General features: G+C 44.8%; 1 protein-coding gene across 1 annotated transcript in view; it reads left to right on the forward strand.

Moving 5' to 3' along the window:
* Positions 1 to 6,000, forward strand: part of LOC107120433 (metalloprotease TIKI2-like) — a 525,698-nt gene that overhangs the window by 490,661 nt on the left and 29,037 nt on the right. The gene's annotated exons all lie outside the window — the stretch shown is intronic.

The raw sequence follows: 6,000 nt of genomic DNA on the forward strand, positions 1-6,000 counted from the left end.
CCCTGCACCCTTAAGTCCCCCGGACACCACTTTTTTAATGTAGTTTTGATTGTATTACAACACTGATTTTTCTTTAACTTAACATCACTGTGTTATAACGCTGGGACAAAGTGAGCAGTGAGGTTTAATGTAGCTTTCTGTGTGCAATTACCTGTCCATGAAGTTCCTTTCCTTTCCTCTTTTTGTGTGTGGGTAGGCTTTGTTGCATCGAGCTTGTATTGTTTCTTCATTCTCCTCCCCCTCTCTCTTCCCCTGTAGCTTTTGGTGTGTTTTCAATGACAATTTGGTCTTTTAAACATCTGAAAATAATGGAATGATATAATTGATTTGATAATCATGGAAACTCAACATAGTGTTTCCATCTAGTGTGCTTCATAATTATTGAATGACAGTTATGAATTGGTTTATCCAATTCTACGATCATGAACAGAATACTATTTTCATTAGGATTTTGTAAAAATCTTCCCCAGCCATTTTCTTAGTTGGCGACTAAGGAGGAGCAGGGGACCTTTGAAATGGCAGCACCTTGCTGTTCCCCATGATACATCCAGCCTTTTTTTACAATGTTATGATAACATTACTCCACATGCAAAAAAGGAGGTTCCTTCACTGACAAAGTACATGATGACACATTTACCATGCTTCATAATTATTGAGTAACACTGTTATGAATTGGTGTATCCAGTTCAGTGATTGCCAGCCATTTTCTTAGTTGGTTCCCCATGATACATCCAGCCTTTTTGTTTGTTTGTTGCAGTGTTATGATTTTATAACATTACTGCACATGCACACAAAAAGGAGGTTCTGTTGCTGACAAAGTACATGATGACACAGCTGCACAACCCCTTTTCAAACGAAGTGCAGAACACATGGGGATGACTGAATCCGAATTCAAGAAAAAAATCCCCCCAAATAAATGCCCTTTTACAGAAGGGGTGCCACAAAGTTGGAGCATCAGCTGGAGATTCAATGCGTAGTGATACAGTAGCAACACTGAGGTGCAGAAAAGGTCTGTTTATGTGGCTTCTGCACAGAAATTGCCCAATGTTTCTTCTGTATCCTGGGTTTGAGTACCCAGCAGATAGTGTGCTATAAATGACACTCATTATAGCCAGAAATAGCAGCCCTTATCAGTTCACTGGAATTTCAGCTGGTCAGACAATGCAGTGACACAAAACAATGGTGTTGGTCACAACAAACTTTTAATCTAATTTAACTGCTCCTGAAAGGTAAGTTTGCTAATTAAACTCAGAGTGTTTCCTTTGGACAGCATTCAGTCTTCATTAAAGAAGACACTGCATTTTCTTGGGAGAAGGAATGGATACTTTTGATATTAACAAGTAAAATTGTGGTTGGAGGTTGCTTTTGAGATTGAAATACCAATTTGTGGTTTTATTTAATATCTGCTCTCTGCCTGCTGTATTTTTTTTTATCAACTTGGATCTAATTCAGAAGCCTGGTATAAAGGTAGAAATGAATAAGGGAAATGATTAGTCATACATAAAAATGCAAGACAGTACATAAGAGGTATTGGAGTTGTCCAATAAGCTTCTATGTGTTCTGATTATGTAGAAGTTTGATTGCCCCTGTGGTGCATCTAATCCAGAATCCAGTTTCACCCATTGGCTAACCAGCTGCCCTGGAGGGCTGACCAACTCAGCATTGAGACCAAGGCCTTTCCCTGATGTTGCCTCCTAAGGCAACTGGTACACAGGTATTCAGAGGTTTAAGCCTTTGGATGTGAAAATTCAGTTTAGTCATCATGGCCATTGATGAATTTATTCTCCATTAATCTGTCTAATCACCATTTTAAACTATGTCCGTTGGCAGAGAACGCCACAATTTAATTGCTCACTGAGTCACGAAGTGTATATATGATGTAGCCTATGAACCACATATGAAAAAACAACTGCACGTTTGCTCAGCTTTTCTCTCTGTTTTTTGAGGAAGCTAAATCAAACCAATCTTCCATGGAATCAGCCATTAGGGTGGTGTCACTGGCTCATGCATTATTTGCCTGGAAGAGAGAAGCAGGCTGTGCTCCTCCCATGCATAAATGCCCCAAATAACATGTGAACTGGGATTCAGTCTCTCCCATTCAAATGTGTCAGTCATAATAAAAATGAATGTCAACAAAAATGTGAAAGGCTCTGCTTTTTCTAGAAATTATTATTATTTATTTATTTATCTTTAAATTTATACCCCGCCCTCCCCGAAGGTTCAGGGCAGCTCACAAGGGGCACGAATGCCCAAGTTAAAACATTAAAACAGTACAGAATAATATAAAATACAATAAGTACAATTTCACTAAAATTTACTTTACGGTGCTCCAAAATTAATTAACTATAAAAGTTCAAGATGGGATTCTAAAATTATTAGCAACAAGCCACAGTAGTAACAATAAATATAGCAGCAACAATATACGTCCATACAGCGTTGACCTCTGCCAGGCACGTCTCGCACCCCCAAAAGTTCCCGCTCTGAAGATGGTCAATTTGCGGGACTAATGAGGGGGGCGTAGATAGAAAGATGGTGACGATGGTGACATAATGATGATGGCGTAATGATGGTGGCGGCGGTGGCTCCTACTTGAAAGCCTGGCAGAAGAGCTTCGGTTTTTTAGGTGATTAGGTGATTCTGTCCCATTTCCTAACCAACTTGCCACCTTCAGAAGGAATGAAATTAGAAACATTCATGGAAGATAGGTCTGTTAACTATTCACCCAAATGGCTCAATGGAACTTCCCATGTTCATAAGAATGATACTTCTGAATACCAATTGCTGAGGGACAATGGCAGAAAGGGGCTTTGTTTTGCTGAGCCATGTTGTAGGTGTTCTGAGTGCCCGTGTTGTTGTGAAAAACAAGATGCTGGACTGGTTGGCACTTCAGCCCAATCCAGCTGTGTTCTTCTTATGTTCTCTTACCAAAGCAGCTTGCTGAACTTCTCATAGTTTGGAGTCTTTCTCGGGTGTTCTGAGGACTTGAAATCAACTCAGGGTTGCCAGGTCCTGTACCCCCCCCCCCCAGCCCACCAGCAGGGTATTCTCCTGTCCCCCCCCCCCCAGGCCACCAGCAGGGTATTCTGAAGAAGAGTTACCAGATCTAGGTTGGAAAAAACTCCTGGAGATTAGGGGGTGGAGCCAGGGGAGGACAGGGACCTCAGTGAGGTATAATGCCCTAGAGTCCACCCTCCAAAGCATCCATTTCATTCAGGGGAAATGATCTCTGAATTTGAGCTGTAATTCCAGGGGTCCCCAGGTCCCTCCTGAAGGTTGGCATCTATATACATAGATAGTTCATCATTATTTTCCAATTTTCATTTCCCATAAATATTGTACCAGCAACATTCAGAAGCTATTTGAGCAGGAGCAGAATCTCCAAACCCTGATGTACTTGTCATCAGTGTTCCCTCTAAGCTGAGTTAGTGTGAGCTAGCTCACAGTTTTTTAGCCTCTGGCTTACACATTTTTGTCTTAGCTCAGGAAGGAGGGCTCCAGAACAAATTAATTAATGCAGTAGCTGAATCGCTCGCTCACAACTCTAATGCCAGTAGCTCAGAAAGTAGAAATTTTGCTCACAAGACTCCACAGCTTAGAGGGAACTTTGCTTGTCATAGCATGATATGATTGTGCATGTTGGGAGCAATGCCAGACATGGAACTGATTCCAAAGTGCCTGGATTCATAATATAATATGGCTGTAATTTCTTAAGGATCAGCAGTTGTCCTTGGTTATGAATCTGCTAAAATGCTGGCCTTTTTGGCTGTATTGTCTCCCAGAATAAGATGTTAAACAAGAAGAAACTCGTGTTCCTTCTTATTTTAAATTTTATACAGGCTTTAGCATCGTGTGAACTTGTTGACCAGTGTTTTGGGTAACCATGGCTTTTATTCAAAATTTAATTATCTGCAGTAAACACCAGACCTTGATTCCATTCTCCATGCAGACAGTAATTGAAAGAAGGAAAACTCTGTTCCTTTATTGCTGTTTATATAACCCAACAAGTTGCTTAAACAGCAATTTTAAAAGGGGGTGTTGAGGTGCTTAAGGTAGCCAAGCTATGTTAGGTAATCTTGTGAATATTCTCTAAATTATGTCCACATGTATTTGTTCATCTTCATCTGGCAAGAAGCTCCAAGCATAAATCACCTGATAGAAGAGGATCATATCCACCTCTCAGCTGGATCAGCACAACCTTGCCCAAACCCAGGAGGCTGCACCTGCACAACTGGTCCAGCATCTGCTCTTGGCAGCCCTAGTTTCCTGATCAATATGATGAATGTAGACAAGATGTGCACATAAAATAATAGTACAGTATAACTCAACAGTGTCTATGAGGAAGAAGTAAATCTTTTTGCTCATTGCCTCCACTGACATATTCTCTTTCACTGGATAGCTTTTACTAGGGCTATTTGGATTAGTTGTCTGGTCAGAGTGTGCAGGATATATTAATTAAGTCCTCTGATCATATGTTCCTTATGAATTTTCATACAATAAGCAGTTCAGGGGTGGATTCCCCCCCCCCTTTCTGTATCACAGGGTCTCAAGTTTGTGCTACTTTGGTTTTGTGTTATTCACTGCGAGCAAGGAATTGCAGTACTCACTTCCATATGCCTCCTTTATTTGTAGTCTATGCACCATATCATCTGTCCCTATGCCATTCTCAAAGTATTCTGAGGGGGAAAATGTAGTTTCAGGGGTAGCCATTTTGGTCTGCAGTAGAACAGCTAGAGTCCAATAGTACTGAAAAGTACTGAGAAGCGTTGAGTGATTTCAGCAAGTACTTTTATTCAGAAGGAACAAGACAAAGTAAGCCGATTCAGAAAACCCTCCACCAAAACACACACCCTACTTCCCTATAGGCTACATACAGTAGCCGAGAGTCCCATAGGCTCTCGGCTGCGGACCTGGCCCTCTGATAGGTGCGGGCTAGGATCCGCTTGGCTATTGTTCTATCGGGAGCGAAGCTTCAGGACTTTGCATGACCGCATGGCCCAACGGTCGCGCACGTGGTCATGGTGGAGTACATTACACCCCTCCCCCCATAGTTCCGACTACCCACACACAAAGTCCTGGAGGTACGCTGGGGCCTTCCTGGTCCTCGTGGAGTGGCGGAGTTCCGGTGTGGTGGTCGTGGGTGCTGCCGGGGCCCGTGGTGGGGAGATGGGTTGTGGTGTGGCCGGTGGCGACGGTGCAGGAGGTTCCGGGGCGAGCTGGACTGGAACGGGTTCTGGGGCCAGCCTCTCGGGTGTGGGGGATGCCGCTTCATCTGGCTCCGTAAACTCCAGGTCCTCGGGGTCGTTCGGGAGGACCCGCCGCCGTAGTTGATCGATGTGGCGGTGGAGCAGTTGGCCGTCTTCGCAGGAGACCTCGTACGATCGAGGTCCTCTCACTCGTACAACTCGGGCGGGAATCCAGGGTGGCTCTTTCGCGTAGTTCCTTGCGTAGACTGGGTCTTCCGGGAAGAAACCCCTCATGGCTTGGGGTTATTCCGTTGTTGGTTCTTCCTCAGGGGCCCGGTCCGGGTGTAGCCGGTCCAGCCTGGTGGTCAGGCGGCGACCGAACAGGAGCTCGGCAGGGCTGCGACCTCTCTTGGTGTGGGGGGGTTGTACGCTGACCAAATAGGAACGCTGCCAGCTTGTAGTCCCAGTCCTTGCTTTTGAACCTGCGAAGCGCTTCTTTGGTAGTGCGCACCATGCGCTCTGCCTGGCCGTTTGTAGCCAGGTGGAACTGGGCTGACCGGACGTGGCGAATCCCGTAATACCTCGTGAATTCCTGGAACTCGCTGGAGGTGAAAGCCGTCCCGTTGTCCGTGACCAGGGTATCCGGAATGCCTTGGGCGCTGAAGATGTGCCACATCGCTCTGATGGCCGCCTTGGAGGAGGTTGACGGCACGGGCACTACCTCCAGCCACTTGCTGTAGGCGTCGTCCAGGATAAAAAAGATTTGGCCCTGGAACGGCCCCGCAAAGTCCAAGTGTAGCCGGGACCAGGGTTTGTG

The sequence above is a fragment of the Gekko japonicus genome, unplaced genomic scaffold (assembly GCF_001447785.1).
Source record: "Gekko japonicus isolate JY-2015 unplaced genomic scaffold, Gekko_japonicus_V1.1 scaffold460, whole genome shotgun sequence".
Classification (NCBI taxonomy): domain Eukaryota; kingdom Metazoa; phylum Chordata; class Lepidosauria; order Squamata; family Gekkonidae; genus Gekko; species Gekko japonicus.